The 20,444-nt window shown below is 38.2% G+C and overlaps 1 long non-coding RNA gene across 1 annotated transcript in view; it reads left to right on the top strand.

Annotated features, from left to right (window-relative positions):
• Nucleotides 1-20,444, top strand: part of LOC128484649 (uncharacterized) — a 209,814-nt gene that overhangs the window by 107,589 nt on the left and 81,781 nt on the right. Inside the window, exon 3 of the long non-coding RNA XR_008351183.1 lies at nt 13,588-13,747. This is a non-coding gene — a long non-coding RNA (uncharacterized LOC128484649). The remainder of the gene's footprint in view (nt 1-13,587; nt 13,748-20,444) is intronic.

Raw genomic sequence — 20,444 nt, 5'->3', positions numbered from 1 at the left:
TTTCCCTTAGCATGTCCATTACATATTCTTACAATATTCAAGAATATTTTTATCAATTTATACAATTTAACATAGCGTTATAACTAGAAACCACAGGCCCCCGGCCATCATAGCTTGTCTGTGCCATCTTTGTCCCAAAGCAGCTTGTCACTCCCCCTAGACAGCGTGGCTGTGTCATCTTTGTCCCCAAACAACTTGTCTGTGCCATCTTTGTCCATAAACAGCTTGTCTGTACCTACTTTGCCCCCAAAAAAGCTTGTCACCCCCCCACACACACGGAGCTTGGTTGTGTAATATTTTGCCCCAAACAGCTTGTCTGTGTCATATTTTCTCCAAACAGCTTGTCTGTGTCATCTTTTCACCAAACAGCTTGTCTGTGCCTTTTGTGTCACACACACACATTTACACAAGTACACATACACATTTGTGTTCACATGTACTTACACCTTCATGTTAAGACACACACTTATGCATACCTTCTCGTTTTAATATACATGCATACTGTCTCTCGCACCTCTTCACCTCACCTTCAGCGGCCTGTCAGTGTGTTTATGCTTTGGTGCCTCAGCCAGTCAGTGGCGTGCAAAAGGCATCCGCCCAGTTGGAGTAATTATTCGTGTAATCTATTTTGCTCCTGCAGCTTCATTAGCAGTTGCGGACATGGCCACGCATAAAATTAGATGTCCATCCTCAAGATCGGCCATAGGGGAGGCTGCCAACTGGTAAATCTCCCAGTATCTCTGTAGGCAGGTCCGGCCCTGCTTGAACCTGAGCTTGATGAGGTACGGCCACCACCCACCCCACCAAATATTAACTTGAAACTTGATAAACATGCTGCCAATGACAACCGTCTTACCTGCTGCAGGCGGAAGTCTAGCATATTTAATTGTACTGTTAAGCTATTAAGCATGCTGAATTCCTTTAGGCAGTGATTGGCCCATGGAATGGGCAGCCTACGATGGCTAATGTATAGTTAAACAAGAATTTAAGGGCCAGCTGGAAAAAAACCTAATCCCTGCTACCACTACTACATATATTTGTGAGTGTATTTTGGTACCTAAGCAACTTAGAGCACGACAGAAAATAATGGTGTGTTGTAGTAAAATGTACTTTAATATAAACTGGTGAAATATGTGTATCTCAATGTCAGAAAAAAATGTCCTCATTAGAAGAATTAAGAGGTCTTTTTTAACATAGGATTCCTTGTGAAAATTATGGGTGGTGGCAACTTCATTGTTTGTCTACATGCTATGCATGAAAAAAGTAAACATTTGGGGTTTTGTTTAACACTGGTGTGTTTCTATTGGCTCAGTTCTATTTTGAGATTAAAATAATTATGTAGGTTAGCAGAAAATTATTTTTCTACTTTAAATAATTGTTACATTATAGGACAAACAAAAAACATTCTTCAGTCCTTTACAAAAACACTTTCCGAAGCGCTACAAGGTTAAACCAACTAGACGGCTTTCTTCAAAATAAGCATTTAATCCACTTGACAAATTGTAATTTGACAATGAAATCATTTCCAGTGTCATCCCAGACACTATGGAGTCTCATTCTTTCTCTCTAAGTACATCTTTGCCCCATGGGAGATGCTGTGTTATAGCCAAGGAAAAGAATTAAATTAGGTACCGAAATCAATCGTATAAGCATTTCCAAAAGGAGTAAACATTGGCTAGCTCTGATTTCTCATCTTTGACTACGACACAAATGTCTTTGAAATTGCATGTAATGAAATGAAAGGCTTCACTGTGACTCGTAATGAAATACCCTGCAGGACATAAGGACCCCTGGGTCCTTTTGGCAAGTGTCATATCAACTTTGGTACGCACGCTATATTTGAAATACTAATGATTTCCTCAATTGATCTTTTGCATGTTCTATGAAGTGCTACTGTTGATTTAAATAAAGGTATGTATATAATAGAGCTCTGCTGACATTGCAGAATGTGGAGCAGATGTACCCCTGGATCCTTCTGTTTCCATTATTACCATAAAGTGTTTTCCTGGAAATATTATCTGTCATTCAGTACTTTCTTTCAAGTATGAGAGAAATGTTAATCATGTCATGCATATTTGGCTTTAGAATTTCCATTTACTATCAGGTAAGACACTACAGCTTACAATGTAGAAATACAAAGACATTTGATTCCAAGCATTAAAAAATTGGTCTAAAGTATCTCCATCTTTGGTCAGAGCCATATGTTTTTTTAATATATGAAATGCTGTCAAACATACTTTAATGTATTAATTGTGAGGACGATGGTAGGTTTCCTCTCTCAACATTGTAAGCTTGTTTGAGCAGGGCCCTCCTCACCTGTTGTTTCTGTTAGTCAAATTGTTACGTTATATAGTACTTGTTATGTCCTGTCTACCCACCGTACAGCACTATGGAATAGTGAAAGCGGTATATATATAACAATAAATAATAACAACATATTGTTTGTTTGGTTTAGTAAACATTGGACCGAATAACTTAATAGCTAAACAGATAAAAAAAATGAAAAAGGTTCGAGTAGATTTATGCCAACTCCGTATATCTATATTTGCCAGAGACACATCATAGGTTGGTGATCATGTCAAGGGCAGCTCCCCTGCTGCATCCTACTACTTACCTAAATGGCTACCATCTTCTATGCTGATGTCATATCCCGGCATGCTCTATGTGTTGTATGGAGTAAGTTAACTATGGAAGCTACGCCTGGTAGGCACAGTCCTACATTGTGTATATGGTCCAGTTATAATTAGGTTCAATGGGCAATCTGCCTCTGTTTATACGTCAAAGTGGCTGCTGCCCCACTGAGACTTCTGTCCTAGGTCTAGGCCAGAATACACCACTGATTTTGGTTGTTTACTATTTCGTTTATTTAATGAATACATATATATATATATATTTTTTTTTTAATGAGTACCACATATGACACATGGTTACCATGAACTGGAGTACTTATGGGACAATCTGTAGAAATATTCCACTGTTTGGGTTTTAGTGGAGAATGCTGTACATTTTATCACTTTGCCGCTTGGTATGTATGAACTGGTGTTGTAACAGAGATTTTGTTGAATGTCATTACTTCCGTGTCTTCCTCTTATATTACATTCCAAAGCATTTTTTTTCTTTCTTCAAAAAGCACCTATTTTTGTAGCAGGGGGACATTGGCAATGTCTACATAAATATATGACCTGGGGGAAAAGTGAAAGTATCTTTCCGCAATAATTCCTTTGGATACCTTGGAATTTCCACGCCTTCTGCAGTAACATGAGCAGCCATATGCCAGAGACATGACAGTGCGAGTGATACACATGACTACGGAAGCACAATTATTTCCTCAGGGTCTCTGTGTCGGATTTATTTATGTATTTTGGATTTGGACAAATGTTTGTTTTCTTATTTCCTTTATTACCTTCTAAAAACGGAACAATCCATATGTTTTTTTTGTTTTATTGTATTAACAAGTAGAAAATAACTGTTTTTCATACACTTGACATTTGGAAACAAATTTTAGTTTTTATTTCTCAGCAACAAAATACAGCAATTGATAAAAAAAAATAATAATAAAGTACTTATTCTAATGACACTCAGGTCTACTGAAATATATTAGCCATATTGTTAAATTAAACCAAATCTGTTATCTGTCGTGTATTATTGTAGCAAATGTACATATAACACAAAAACATTTTAATTCAAATACTTGTTATAACTACCAACGCTATTAAGACCAGAAATAGTTAATACCAATCTAGATGTTTATATAAGAAATACATTTTATAGGTTGTAAAATGCTGTCACCAGCTTCTGTTCTTTTACTTACTTACTCATACAAATGAAAAACAGTTATGATTAACTTTTTATTTGGTTCAGTACTATAGAGTAATTTACAAATCGGAGTTTAGATTTATGTAAGTAACTTTTGGTGTTATATAAGTTATGGTTTTAGTAGAGGATGGGTGCAAGGAATTCCCATTCTTTAGTATGATGTACGCCTAATGTAGAGCTCATTATTAAGCCTTGAACCGATTTGTTGGTTTAATGCATAAAATATTTTAATCATAATTCAAATTATGATAAAATTTTATATTTTTATAAATTTTATATTTTTATAAAATTTTAAAATTTTATATTTTTATATTATGCAGATATAAGATACCCAAAAAGCCATGATTGATATGTATTAACTACAGGGCTATATACATATTTGGGGCTTTGAAGCAGTTAGCTGGCATTGCCACTGTCGGTGTAAGTGTTTGTGATTTGATTACCAATGTTTTTCTTTCACAATCCCAAACCAGTCAATAGCTTTCAGTTCACTGGCAAGCCGCTTTATCTTTAGCTGTTTAAATTTAAAAAATAAAATTATTATCAACTTGAATGTGTCATATTTACTAAAAAATGCTAACTACTTATTAAATTCTAATATAGATTAGATTAGATTAGATTAGAAAAAATATAAGTGAACATACATTTTTTTTTTCTGTATTATTTAATAAACAGTTGTTCTTTGTTGCAAATTTGCAAAAATAAATCTTTCCTGCACAAGTAATTTAAAACAATTAACAAGCAAAATGGCCTTAGCTTACTAAGATCATCAAGAAACATATAGGTAACATTTAATGTTATGTCACTAGTGAAAATTCACACAATTATAATAGGTTAAGTACATTTATTTATTTTTTAAACTAAAAGAATACACAATACCGTTAGCTCTTTTGTCAATTGCAGCGAAAGTTGAAATAAATATGAGCTGTTACTAAGAAGCCAGTATATGACAATATCACAAAAACAGTGGTTTGTGTTTTGCACCAAATTATTTGATCACGTTGAAAGCCTCTATGTTTTCCACAAAGATTTAAATATAAATGTAGATTAAGCATTTCCCCTCTGGCTGCTCAAATGTCTTAATGACCAAAAAAAAACCTAAAAAGCTTAAAAAATGAGGGCTCACGTTGTGTGATGCTTGACTGAATTTTCAAGTCACTGGCCGTTCATAATAAGATATTGTTTTATCTCATTTTTACTAGGGATATTAAAGGAATGTGCGTCATTTGGCCACCTACCTGCCATGGAATTTGGTGATGGAGATGAAGTCACTGGGTGTATTTCCTGGAAGTGGCAGGGTTAAAGTAATTCTTGGGTTTTTTAATGTTAAATCGGTACAATGACTGCAGAGTTGTATTTATTAATAATCCTATAATTAGAAAAAGCACAGTCTCCTTTCACGGCATTTTGAGTGACTTCTCGTAGAGAGGAACGTTCCTTTGCATTATGCATTCCAATTTTGATATGAAATGAAATACTTGCACAACAATAAATGCACAACCTATTAAAAATTGTACTTTTACTAAAGCGTAAATCCATTTTATTCGGTGAATTATATTTCACATGACGCTAAATCTCTCTTTACAAGAAAAAAAAATATTTTGTAATAATTCATATTTTTGGAATAATTATGTTTCATAATATAGCTTGCCATCGTGATATTATCTTTCTTGATTGCTAAAGGTGTCAGATGTGATAAAACACAGCTTACTTTGTTTGTTACTTTACTTACTATTTCTATCTATTTCTATGTTCCACACTGAATGCCTTATTGCCTTATTGCTACTCTAAAATGATAATGTATAGCCTTGAACTGTAAAGAATAAAATGAGATACTGCGCCATACTACACATCAGAAGAAAAAACCCAAAACACAGCTACGCTGCAAGTGTCTAAACAAATCCTTTATTTCATTTACATTCATCCGTAATATTTTTATTGTTTTTAAAACGGGTCGAAAACTCTCCATTCTGCTGCTTGGAACAATTGCAATTGTGCTGGTTAAGCAAACACTATCATCACGTGTTGCTTGATTAGCAGTATTTGCTTCTGTGATGTCAAAACATCGAGCTCTTTCTCGCAGATATTTATACCACTGGAGAAAAAAACTTTCACCCTTATATTAGAAAATTGATATATTATTTATGCCAAAGTAGCAAGACATCAGCTTGTGGGGGGGGGGGGAGTAGATGTGTAGATATATAGATATTTGGTTTATTTTCCTTTTTTATAATACAACCTAAAGTATTGTATATCTGTCTGAACAAAGCCACTTTATGAATGACGATCGTTCAACCCTGTAACCCTGGGCTTGCCAGTCCGACTGCTAAAGAATTCTCTGTAACTTTGTAGAATATCTTAATGATCATCTCTGTTTGCATAAAACATGTTTTTAATAATCTCATGATGAATGAAGTAATCTGACTTTGGTCAGTTAGGTGAGAATGTGTAACTCGTGTTTATATATAAAAAAGCATGTTTTTTGTTTTGTAATAATAATGAAAAAATGAAGGTTTAAAGATGAAACATGATTGTTACTTTAAATGGTAATATACTTAGCCAGCAGAGCTGATCTGGGAAGAAGTCACATGGTTTAGACGCAGTCCCATCTATTCCAAATAAAAACAATAGTGTTTTCATGTATGAACTTATCATCATTCAGGGAATGTACTAATTTGTTACATCCAAGATGATGGTTGGTTTGGTCCATGAAAAGGGCAACATGCCAACTGCCACAGTTAAGTAAAAGGGCTTCTTTCATTGAGAGTGATGAGACAGAAATTAGCCTGCAGTGCACGTGGGTGGGGGAAGGCGGATTGCCAAGAGAAGTCATCCTGGAATCAGGGTTTACTGAGCTGTGTTCTGAATGAAGCTCAGAGTATGATTTCACTAAATGTCAGCATGGGCAGGGACATTTTTCAAACCACTAGTGGTCTCTGGAACAACCGATGAATGTTTTATCCCTGCAGGCTACAGAGGAGGTTCCACAAGGCGCTTGCATATGCTTAATACACTGCCATGCCTAGCATTAAGCTTCGATAATTGTCTACTTACATGAAGCCCTGTAGTATCAAAACACAAGTGAAGAGGCATTCTCTACAAAGGAAAAGTATGAAATAGGTTTATCTTTTATTATCACCGATAGTTTTTTGTTCCTCGCCGTCTGAATTTGAATACGAATCAAAAGCATTATTCTGAACTTTAATTCGGCTGAAGCCGCATTGGTCTGAGGGTGGTCCTCAGAATTTTGTTTTACATTCATGACATTGCTTAAGGTCATTAGTTGTTAATCTTGGTACAAAAAAGACTGCAAATATATTCAGCACTTTTGTACTTTCCGAATACATATTTTAAGAGCCGCCATGAGGAGTTCAGACCTACATGGCAGATTGATGAGCAATGAATGCTCAATGTGGTACACTACGTTTAAACATGAAGTGTGTTTTTCTTTGGATGTAAACCATTTTTTTTCATCTTTTTTTATTGCCGTATAAAATTACGCCTTGTTGTCCTTTCAATGCTCTAGAATCGAACAATATTACATGGTCTTTGTTCCTTTGAAGTTTTGGATATTTTTATATAATAACTGATTTTTTTTAAAAATCTAATTCTTAATCCTAAATTATTTAAAATATTTCTAAGAAGCAGTTTGGTTTATTTAGACAATTTAATAAAAATTAAAGCTATGTCTCGTTTAAATGTTTCATGTTGTTCTTTTTCTTTTTTTTATATATTTTTATACAAAATGGCTGCATCACTGCATCTAAGCAACCGCGTATTATCTTATCTATACAGAGATCTGATCATTTTTTTACGTTTAATGTACTTAGCCCGTATGAATCTCAAAATATTAAAATACACTTTTGTTTCAATTTTTTAAATTAAGAGGTAAGATAAACATTTAACCTTTTCACATATAGGATTTATTTAATTTTTTTCTTAAACACTGGGTACATTAGTAATTAATAGTAATTAGTGTAAGCTGTGGTTTTCACAAGAACATTGAACATTTTTTACAGTTGATTTAAATATGGTAGAGATGGTGGTATTAGGGTGAGGATATAAGGTGGGCGCAAGTTTTAGACAGGCTGTAAAAAAAAAAATTGCAGCAAAGAAAATATTTATTTGCAAATTCAATTGCGGTGAAACATAGCTATATCACTAAAACATAATAAGGATTAACAAGCATATAGAAAATCTGATGATAAAGATTATTTTAGAATAAAGGGTGTCTCCGATGGTTATATTCTTAGATACATGGCATGTTTCTGGCATCTGGCCTCTTTTCAAGAATTTGGGTTAAGACATGGAGGTGGTATGTATTATTCATTTTTTTTTAGATTTTATCTACTTGGTTTGACAGAAAATATATTTAATGTTTCACAGTCATTTTAACTAGTTTAGCAATTAATTGGAGCGCAACTACCACAATCTATGTTCCTTTTCATTTCACTGACAGAGGAACAAACATTTCTTTAATAAGACTACAGAACGGTCTCATTTCTTTCCAAAGCTTAGATAAGGATCAGGCCCTTGTGAATCACTGAATTGCCCTTCGACCTGCAAAGTTCTGAAGGGTTTTGGCACAAGAAGAGCGAGCCATTATTATGCACTGGATTTTTTCGATTCTAACAGAGCCCCTGTGTTTTCTCTGGGTTAGACTTTGGTTGCTGGAAATGAGAGTTGTATTTTGGCAGTAGCAGACAAGAACTCATTATGACATAATCCTTCATTAATCCGTCTTCTCTGACAGTCCAGAGATGCAGAAACTACTGGGCTGCTCATCCTTGGCTTGAGACATATCGTTAGATGAGGGCAATGTTGATTTGCGATCACAGTACATACAGCCTCAGTCTGATTATAGGGTTTCTCTTATAGAAGAATATGACAACTTTGCGCTGTATTTGCCTGTTAAGTGCATGTCATGTATGTTTGATTGATTTATTGGGTTGCAGTTTGGGGAGACAATACTTTTGAGGTTACAGCACCTGTTATGTGTTTGGAAACATTATAGTCTATGTCAGTGTTTCTTTCCAACTTTCCTAACCAAGTATCCTTAATAATGATTTTGTGTGACCAAGTATACATAAATTAAAATCTGCTTTAATTTGTATCCTATTTTTGAAATGTTTCCTATGTAGTACCGCTAACCTTAAAATGGCAAAGTTTTTTTTTTTGTGAATCAAAGTTTTTATTGAGTTTTGGTGTAAGTTTATCAACAGAGGAGGGAACAAAAATAGGGGCGGGGACATATACACAAGAGGGAGTCCTGACACAGCAGGGCAAGATGTGGCACGCAGAACACAAAAATAAAATCAAATAAGAAGTAATAACAATACAGTAGACGACGCAAATTAATAACAATAAAGAAAGAAATATACAGAGACCCGTACAGAAAAAAAAAATAAAATAAAAAAAAGGGGGGTACATGGCTTGGCAAACCCCATAACACCTTCCAGGATCCAGCGGCTACTCTACACGTCAGCCAGACGCACCCGTACAGAGGGACCCTCCACAAAACAGGACCAATAGAACCACTTCCTCCCATGACGCGCCTCCTGCCCCGCATGCCCAGCCACCAACTCCTCAAGAACTCGTACATTCTCCACCCGCAATATCCACTCACGGACAGAAGGCGGAGACACCTTATTCCAGTGCAGGGGGATCAAGGCCTTAGCCTCATCGAGTAAGTGCCTCGATGAGACTTCTTGTAAGAGGCAATCGAAATAGGAGTATGGTGCAACAAGTAAGACACAGGTTGGAAGGGAGGTGGGGAATCAGCGAAAGACCGAGAGTATCACGAATCTCCCTCCAGAAGGGGACAATAAGGGGCACTCCCACCAAATATGGAGAACCAAGCCCCCCGGGTTACCACAGCGCCAACACACATCGGGATAGTCAGGAAATATGGCATGTAAGCGTGCTGGGGTACGATACCACATCGTAAGGAATTTGTAAGAAAGCTCCTGAGTCTTAGCACTAATGGAACAAACATAAGTCAACTGAAAGATTTTTTCCCATTCTGGCCGGGACAGCGAAACCCCCAAGACACTCTCCCACTTCCCAGCGGAGGCAGGCAGAGGGTCCCCCAGCCCCTGGACGACAACCCTATACAAAAGAGAAATCCCGTGCGCCGGGAGAGCATCCCGCCTGTGCAGCCCCTCAAAGAGAGTAACCTCCCGTAGAAGATTGTATTTTTGCGGGATAGAGTTAAAGAAGTTACGCAATTGCAAGTATTGGAGGGAGTGCAGGGCAGAGGAGGCTGCCCCTCGAAACAGATCAGAGAAGGAACGAAGCACACGTCCGCACATATAGGCACTCAACGGCAATGAGTCCTCAGACTGCAGCAATAGAAAGGTCCCACCACCCAAGCCCGGGGGGAAATCTGGATTATGGCGAACAGGGGTCAAGGGCGAGGGGTAAATCGTCAGATTATGTTTACGGTGCGCAACGTGCAAAAAAGCAAGGGTAGCCAGTACAAACGGATTACCCCCAGCTGCCCGCCGAGCCGCCCCAGGGACCAACCACGGCAGGACACGAAGAGGGACAGAGGCAGTAAAAGCCTCCAGAGCGATCCACAATTTGTGGGACGGATGGTAACTCCATTCCAACGTCCGTAGTAAATGACAAGCAAGATAGTAGGAGTGGAGGCACGGCAAACCGAGACCACCCTCAACCTTCGCCCTTTGCAACAAAGAGAGCGCCAACCGCGGAGTCTTCCCGGCCCAAATAAAAGAAATGAAGAGCGATCGAATCGAGGAGAAAAAGGCTCGAGGCACCCTAATAGGCAACGCCTGTAACAAATACAACACCCTAGGGAGCACATTCATTTTAAGTGCATTAATCCTCCCGACCCACGAAATATAGAGCGAACCCCACGAGAAAACATCCTTCCGGATTGCCTCAAGAAGGGGGGGGGGTTAAGACTATACAAAAGGGAAACATCAGCAGCCAACCACACACCCAAGTGCCGCATCCGCTGAGAGCACCACCTAAAAGGAAACGCTAAAATGCCAAAGTTAGTAAGTTACCGCTTGTACAGGGATACATGTACCGAAATGTCAGATATGGCGAACACACATGGCCGTTAGTTTTAGTGCAGATGTGTTAAAATGAAAACGTACCTATATCATTGATTCATGTGAAAGTTTCTTGGGTATTCACTTTAAATGTTTTACGCACTAAAGCATCGAAGATTTTAAATGTATCTGATATATTTTGTATATCTTCTAGATTGTAAGCTGGTTTGACCAGGGCTCTACTTGTTATGTCCTGCGTACCCTTTGTAAACTGAATATGATGGCGCTATATAAATCATTAAATAATAATATTTATATATAGACATCTCCTTTAAATCTGGCCGATCTCTATAGTATCGCTTTCAGGCCAATATATACTGAGAACCAGAATATATCGCCATATGCACTCTAAGAGGGGATGCTCAGGACATTAGTCTAGGGTAGTATACCCATAAATTAAGCAATGGCATAGTTACATTGATGGCATCAAATGTTTAACAATAGTCGCATGACAATCAGTAGTTAATGCAAAAAACCCATCTATTTATTTTCAGTGCTATATGTTTTAATGGTGTGGATGAGATATTTGCACATGAATTAAGTATTAGAATTCCAGTTTCACTTTATTAAACTTTTTACAACCGGTTTTCTAATGTTCCTCAATTTTGAAGGACAATTCAGTACTGACACCAAAAGATATATCCCTTACAGTAAAAGAGGTGTTGCAGGGACTGTTTAACTGATTACAGAACCTTGCTTTCTGATCACGGTGTGATCACTAGGCATAAAACATAAAGCAGTAGACATATTAATAATGAAAAAAAAAAATAGAAAACTCATTTGTTGCACACTAACTAATAAAACAGGTCTGGTATTGTTTCACTTGAGGATGTTGTGTAACAGAAATCTGTCCTATAGAAGAAATGCTAAGCAAAATGACAGAGTGTATGAAAATCGCACATATTTTGAAGAGGTTAGTAGGAAAATGGATGTATGAAAAATGGTCTGCTTTTCAAAAACATATACTTTTGTGCAGGGTCGGATCCAGAACCTGGCCTCAAGAGGGGCACCCACACTAGCACACATCCAGACACTGACACTAACACCCCTGCACACAGACACTCAGCAGTAACACACACATCCACATAACGTTATATGGACTACAGCATTAGGACACCTGACCTTTACACCAATAGGTACTTTTTGTGCATTCTAAATACATAGACATTAATATGTAGTTGGTCCCCCCTTTGCAGTGATAACAGCTTCCACTCATCTGGGGAGGCTTTCCACAAGAATTTGGAGTGTTTCTGGGGAAATTTTTGCCAATTCATCCAGTAGACCATTTGTGAGGTCAGGCGCTAATGTTGAACAAGAAAGCTTGGCTCCAATCTCCATTCCAGTTCATCCCAAAGTTGTTCGCTGAGGTTGAGGTCAAGGCTCTGTGTGGGCCAGTTAAGTTCTTCCACACCAAACTCATCCAACCATTTCTTTATCTACCTTGCTTTGTGCACTGGGGCACAGTCATGCTGGAATAGAAGAGGGCCTTCCCCAAACTGTTCCCACAAAGTTGGAAGCATAGCAATGTCCAAAATGTCTAGATATTTGGACAATGCTATGCTTCAAACTTTTGTGAAAGCCATTGCCCTGTTGCCCCACCAGGATCTGCCCATCTTTGTGTGGGTCACCAGAATGAGGAATCTGCACACCCACCAAAGGAACTCAGGTGCTTAACTGTGCCAGGAAGGGCCAGCTCCCCAGTAGATCAAAATAAATAAAGGCTCCAGGCACTCAAGGGTTCCAGCTCAGGCAGATTTATTGAAGGACAACAGCAACAATGTTTCGACCTCACAATGAGGTCTTTATCAAGTGTGGGGTGATCTTAAATTATGCTATTAAGGCTACATGTACCAGCATATCACATTTGAAAAAAAATCTAGTTTGGAAACAGTGGTCCATGTATTATTATTATTATTATTTTTATATATAAAAATATAAAACAACTTTGCATTTTAAGAGATTAAAACCAGGGCCGGCCCAAGGCAAAATGCCGCCTGGGGCGAATTTAAAAATGCCGCCCCCCCTTATCTACCCTTCCTCTCCCTCCGTCCCTGCTGCCCCCCCCAATTATCTTACCCCCCCTTGTACTTACCTTTCAGCAGCCCTGCGGCGAGTCTCCCTGTTCGGTCTCGGTGCCGGCTTGTAATGCTGAGCGCCGGAAATCTTCCGGCACTCAGCATTACAAGCCGGCACCGAGACCGAACAGGGAGACTCGCCGCAGAGGAGAGAGAGAGGGGCGCCGAGCGGGTACTGACAGCTTGGTAAGCTGGTCGGCGCCCCTTTCTCTCTCTTTAGCTTTAAAAAATAAAGGGCTTGGGGCGGCGAAGTGCCGCCCCTACAAAAGTGCCGCCTGGAGCGGTTGCCCCACTCGGCTCCATTGTCGGGCCGGCCCTGATTAAAACATATTACAATATCATTGTAGATGATATGTAGATGATCTCATAGTATGCACTATGTTACCCTATCTGGAGGAAGCCGTCTAGATCAAAAGGATAACTTAAGTTCATAAGCTATACTTAAGATACATTAGTATCTAAAATGTTTCTATTTATATAGTATTTCCAGACTTCCTCTACATAGAAAGCTATTTTAAATAGTTAGAGGTTTAAAAGCAATCTCTCCCTTTTACCGTTGCTTATTATGGTACCTATTTTATTTATTTACTTATTTATTTGTTGCAGCACAAGGACAGTGCAATTACGGCATTGCATGTTTTGTTTATGGATCTTTGCCAGAAGCAGACTTGAAAGTGTTACAGGAATGAAGACATCTGGCAGCTGGCATGCTTACAATTCATTTGCCAAACACAAGTTGCACATTGTTGGAATTTTCAATTGAAGGTCACGCACCAGGTAAAAAGCAGTCAGGTGAAGCTAGTGTGTGGTGAACCACACTAAAGAATTGTTGGCTTGGTGATATGTGGGTGGGCAAAAGTGACAAGTATGTTTGTCTTCTTCCTCCTTAAAAAAAAGCTAAATTCTTCTATGCCAGGATGAGGTCAACACAACTGACAAGAAATCACAAGGCTATGACAACTCAGCAGCAATTAGTCTGAGTAAAAGGTGCCAGAAAAGATGAATAATAGAATTTGACAAACACACTGTTGTCAACTGTGTGGTCACATTTTTAAGCATAATTTTAGGTTAGAAATCACTCAGAGGATTATTTGTATCTAGCAAGCAAAATGGTAACAGAGTGCCATTGTCTTTTTTAATGCCAGGAATACTCTGCATGCATTAACTGAGTGTGAGTGTGTTTCCCCGTTGTTGTAAACAGCGCTTACTAAACGGAGCCCTCAACTCAAAATGAGTACAGGGATGAGACAAGTATATTTTTATGTTAATTCAAATGTTATTTCCAAGTTTGTTGCAATCCTACAAGTAACAAAGTTAAATTAGTTCCGGCACAATGTGAACATTTCTAATTGGTTTTGAAATACCAGTGCAATCCGACATATCAAAAAAAGTTAGGTTTAATGCCGATTCCGCAGTGGAACTGTAGGGTGTGCTACATACTGCTAACAAGTATAGTTAGTGGATAGTAGATCATTCCAAATAAACTTAATTAATGGAAACACATTAGACTAAGGCATACCAAACACCCATACATGGGAACTTCCCAAGGTAAGCTATCCAAATACTTTGAGAAGAGATGGGGCAGCCAAAGACATCCTTTAGTGAATGGGGAGTAAGAGGGTAGTAGACATGACCAACTGCCCCCCGCCCGCTCATCTATTAAAATAAGAAACTGACCCGGACACCCAGGGGAGCAGGGCTTCTCGCAATGACACTGGGTCAAACCAGTTGAGTTCCCAGGTGTTTTAAATACCTCTCAAAAAGAGGCAGACTTTACTGAAGCGTGAATAGTTATAGACAAAGAATTTGATAAATACAATTTAATTTTTTTAACACATTTTTGGCTACTCATTTACACATTGTTGTGATGTCTGGGGCTCTAGAACACTGTGATGCACTCTTACCTCTTGAAATAAGAAATGTGAGGGGACGGAAGAAAGACAGAGGGAATCTAGAATTCTGTTTTTTTTTTTTTGTCACATGAAGCTAACTCACTGATCATACTCTGGAAAAGGAGTTTGCGTCTCTGCAAATACCCTATCTGCAAGAGTAGTGCCCGTGCCATATAGTGGGCCCCTGCAGCACTCAGCACAGCTGTATTCCTGCTTTGCAGAACAGCCAAATTACACATCCAAACTCACACACACAATTACAAATACATGCTCACATACATACATACAGCCATACACATATACAAACAAAAAAACATACATACATAATCATATCCCTCTCCCACCCCGCTTACCTCTCACCTCTCACCTCTCCAGCAGCTTTCTCTCTGGTTTCACCGCGGTGTCATGTAACATGACCCTGATATGTTCCTGTCTCCCCGTGCCGCATACAAGGAGACAGGAACAAGTGGTCGAAAGGGACACCCTAGGCCCTCTAGAGGTACAGGCCCCATATGTCCTTGGAATATATGGGTGGATATTTGCTTTATTGGTTACTTTTTGTCTAATCTTTAAATTGCCATAGACTGATTAGTTTTGTTTCTGAAATCAGGCTAGGCTGAGTGACTTTATCAGGACTTAGTTGTAACTTAATAGACTAGGAATACCTGTTTATGTAATTACATCATTTTTATTTATTTAATGTGTTATATTTTATATTTTGCATGCATTATTCAAATAAACACATAAGTGCATATTGTGCATATCAAATAGATATTAGGATGAATTCATTTATTTGCTCCTATAAAGAGCCCACAGAAGGACTATTCCTAAAAAAAGCATTGAGATAATTGTAGAGTTAATTGTACATAATTTTTACCAAAACTTTTAATAATATTTTGCTTTTAATGAACCAATAAAAGAGCTGCAAGTCATTTGACTTAATCCATAAATGTGTTATTGAATGTTTCCGAAGCAGTAAAAAGGTAGCCTCATAGCCAGAGCCAAGCCTAGGGTCACTACACCCATTTTTCACTCCACCTCTTTGGTCCCTCACAGCCTCTCTGCCAGCTTAACCCCCAAATAGCTTATCAGTGCCATTTTGGGTCCAAACAGGTCATCAGTGATATATTTGCCCCCCAAACAGCATTACACTAAATTTGTCAGTGACATTCGGCACTGAGACTTTAAAGATGCCACTGAGCGAGAGGGGTAAAGTCATAGCTAGCTCCTTGTGCATACACAGGACCTGGCCAGCACCCAGATTGCACTCACAGGACTTGCCCAGCACCCAGGTTGCATCCACGGGACTTGCTCAGCACCAAGATCACACTCATAGGACTTTCCGCAGCACCAAGGTTGCATCCACAGCACTTGCCTAGCACTCAGGTTGCATACACAGGTCTTGACACAGCAGCCAGATTGCATATGCAAGACTTGACCTGCACCCAGGTTGCATACATAGAACATGCCAGAACTCAGGTTGCATCCAGGAGACTTGATCAGCACACAGATCACACTCATAGGACTTGCAGCAGCACCCATATTGCACACATAGGACTTGTCCAGCACTCAGATTGCACTCAAATGACTTGCCCTAGCTCCCAGGTTGCAGTCAGAGGACTTGCCCAAGCACCCAGTTGCACACATGGGAACTGTTTCCTGTAAAGAAATGAAGACTCCATAACAGAAACTGACACCTTTCTTTCTCCTCCTCATTATCCCTCCCCTATATTTTTCTTTATTGATTTCAATATGTTTACTACCCCACCTTTCTCACTATCCATTTCCCTTTCTCACCACCTATGCCCCCCATTCTCACTATCTACCCCCCCTTTTCACTATCTACCCCACACACACTTTTCAAATTTGCTTACCTTTCTGAAGTCCCATGGTGGGAGTGGGAGGCCTCTGTCAGTGCATTTTTAATGCACTGTAGTTGTGGTTGGTTAGTGAAAGCAGGACCAAAACTCATTATTCAATTTCCCTTAAAATAATTGCATTCATCAGGAAGTACATCACTGGGCTTTTAGGATTTGGTTCGCTGATATTTATTGTGAGCCAATTAATATGAAACAGCACAATACAGTACTTTGTTTGTGTTTGCAGGTTTGACCATGCTCTGTTTTTAATGGATAAGTAAAGTCTTATTTAGCTGGTGACCTTAAATAGTCTTTGGGTGTTAATCTGGTGGATTAAAACAAGGCACTTTGAAGTCACAGACAATGAAACATGCATAAGACCAGGCAACACTTTTTTTTTTATCATTGAGTAAAACATAGGCATCCGCTGAATCATAAATAGTCTGTCTATATTCTGTGTGTCTTTACCACAGGGTTTAAAGGAGCAGCTGCTTACAGTTCAAACACACGTAGGGACCAATCCACACCTCTCTTATAAGTTTCCTTCAATGACCTGGCAGACAATCTGCGGTTTTTTTTAAGGTATGAATTTTCTGCTGCTGAAATATGTCACTCTCAAAATGTGTTCAGCAACACAGTAATACCCCTATGCATGTTTGTTGAGTTATTTGGGTAAAAGTAAAAGGCCACCTTTGTGAGGTGTGAGTTTTTTGGGGAATTAGGACATCTGTTCAGCCTGTGCCCATGTCCTATTTCTGGGACTTCTTTGAACTCGGCCAATTGGATTTACCCCATCAAATCATCGATATGACATCAAGGCGCTTCACTTTACAGATGGACAATGACCCAAAACATACTGCGAAAGAAACCCAGGAGTTTTTTAAGGCAAAGAAGTGGGATGAGACTATCATCTGACCTCAACCCATTTAAGCATGCATTTCACTTGCTACTCACAAAACAAAGACAGAAAAACCACAGACAAACAACTGAAGAAGACAGCTACAGTAAAGCAGCCTGCCCTGGTAAAGCATCACAAAGGTGGAAACCCAGCATTTGGTGATGTCAATGCATTCCAGGCTTAAAGAAGTCATCGGTTGCAAAGGATTCTGATAAACTATTAAAAATCAACATCTTATTTATGATTGTGTATGATTGACATACACAATCCCCTGAAATGAGGGGACTATGAATGAAAATGGTTGCAATTCCTAAACGCTCCATACGATATGTTTGTTCAACCCCTTAAATTAAAGCTGAAAGTCTTCACTTTGATTGCATCTTGTTTGTTTCATTTCAAATCCATTGTGGTGGTGTACAGAGCCAAAATTATTAAAATTGTGTCAGTGTCCAAATATTTCTGGACCTAACGTTATATTCCACTGTATATTTAACATATAGGAACAAAATATTTACCTTTACTGTACTTGGTTAATAGCACCTTCTGAATGAGCAAAAAAACAGAATTCCAATATAAAATGATTTAGATTTTTGTCTAAAGTAGCCACCGACTGTTCTGCTGATTGGACAATTCCATTGGCTCCTATAATAAAAGACAGCTTTTCGAAGTTTGCAACAAAAAATGTTAATTTTCAATATCTTTCGCTGGATATTTTCTCCGGGTACGTGAAAGTACCTGCCACTTCCTATCATATGATATCGCCTCTGGACAGCAGAACATTTAAAATTAGAAGATTAAAACTAGACAATTGGGACAGATGGTAAGGAGGTATAGTTTCTTCATGATTGTTATGCAAACATGTCTAATAATTTTCTCAAGGAATTATGATTTATAGAAAGGAAGCAATGTTTTTACCATGAACAGCTTTGATATGGTTACCTCATTGTCTACATTTGTTCTGACATAGTAGCTCCATAAGTCTTGGACGACATGGATTTCTTTTTCATTCACATTGATTCTTCTTTATCCCAACACCTCCTTGCCTCATAGACAGTTTCTTGTCAATTACAGCCATGCATTAAAGAGCAAAATCATCTGCCTTTCTTTGGAAAAGCCAGACAAAAAATGTGCAGCACCCAGACTGGAAAGAAAAAACGAAATGTGACACATAAACGTCCGTTAATTATGTGCAGAGAAAACACGGATTCCCATAGCAGGTTCTTTAAATGTTGAAATTCAGAGAAGAGTGGAAGCATCTGTACAATGTATGCAATATTAGAATTTAATTTACCTCTGGTGCCTTTGTGCAGTGGTAATGTTCAGTTGAACACACTAGCATGGCAGTACAGTGTCAGCAGGTGCATGCCACCAAATTACTGCCTTTAATTTGCATATTCATCTGCTAAGAAGTATGTCATTATCATATCAAAGGGATACTGAGCAACATCTAGCTTGAAGAGATGTGGCATAGTTTCAATACGAACAATTAATGCAAGATGAGGACTCTTTTTCTGTCTTGTCTCACAGGGCTAACTGTAATCTGGCTTATTATTGGACACCAAAAGGCCTGAGATGCTAGTTGGCAACTAATGAAAATATTAATAGTCTAAACCATCTAAACATGTTATAGCACTGATGCGTTTAACCGGGTGGATGCTGCCATTCTGGTGTTACTGATCTAAACTCTACATATTAATGGATATTTTCTGAAATATCCAGTGTTTTTCTGCTTGCAGTGCATACTCCACATAAGCCCCTCTTCATGTGACCAGGGATCTCTTTCATAACTATTTAATTCTAAAAAGGATATGACATTTGGCAGGACTCATTGATGGCCTGTCTAAATGTTACTTTTTAGGGGGTGGTGTTTGGAGGAACCTGTTGCTAGAGATACCTGGTTGAAATAAGTACATGAGCTCAAAATCATACCTAGTCTTCCCTGCTCAGTTTCACCACAATTCTACCACATGGAAACATTAAGCTATGATGGTCCATCAACAAACAGTTATTTACCCTTCATCTGTCAACATCTGACCATGTTATATAGATACATTATTACATATTGTAGAGACGTTTATGAGAAAAATGATAGATACTTACCATGTAGAGGGAAATAAAAGTTATCATTTTACAAACACCCTGCTAAATGTGTTTTTGTTTTTTAATATCAGTGTGCTTCAGTTCCACATCCACAGAACACAAAATTGTGTAGCATTTAAAGTGATGTTTATAACGTGTATCTGTTTACAGATATGTAACAAGTGACTTGATGGGTGGTTATGTGGAGCCATTTGTGTTGGGAGAGGAGTTCCTTGAAACATATTAGTTATTTTTTCACTCTATTTGTAGAGCAATTACATTGCTAGGTCACACATGGTGTTTATCTTGTCTTCTGACTCTAAGGCAAAAAACTCAAGTTTGATATCTATAATAGGTTATGAATAACTAATTTGCTTCTTCTGAGTGGTGGTTTGGATAGTTTTCCAGGGAAGAAATTTTGTGTCATCATGAATAATAACTTTAGTTCAATGCTATTTCAGTTTAATGTCAATTCGGAGCCATACATGAAATTGTTCTGAGCCATTAAATTATTTGCCACAAATCATGCAAGAAAACAAGTTTCTTACCTGAAATATAATGTTACTTTATTTACTACAAATTTAAATGTCCTATTTTACCTAGAAAACATATCAGCATGTTAAACAAAAAAAAACATAGTAGATTTTAGATGGTCTAGTCATGTAACAATAATGCAGACATTTCCCAGTTCCCATTGCAATAACTTATCAGCTATTGTGTCACGCGACAATTAACCATTTCCTGAA

The sequence above is a fragment of the Spea bombifrons genome, chromosome 3 (assembly GCF_027358695.1).
Source record: "Spea bombifrons isolate aSpeBom1 chromosome 3, aSpeBom1.2.pri, whole genome shotgun sequence".
NCBI lineage: Eukaryota > Metazoa > Chordata > Amphibia > Anura > Pelobatidae > Spea > Spea bombifrons.
The sequence above is the reverse complement of the archived record's forward strand: the minus strand, read 5'-3'. Positions and strand labels throughout refer to the sequence as shown.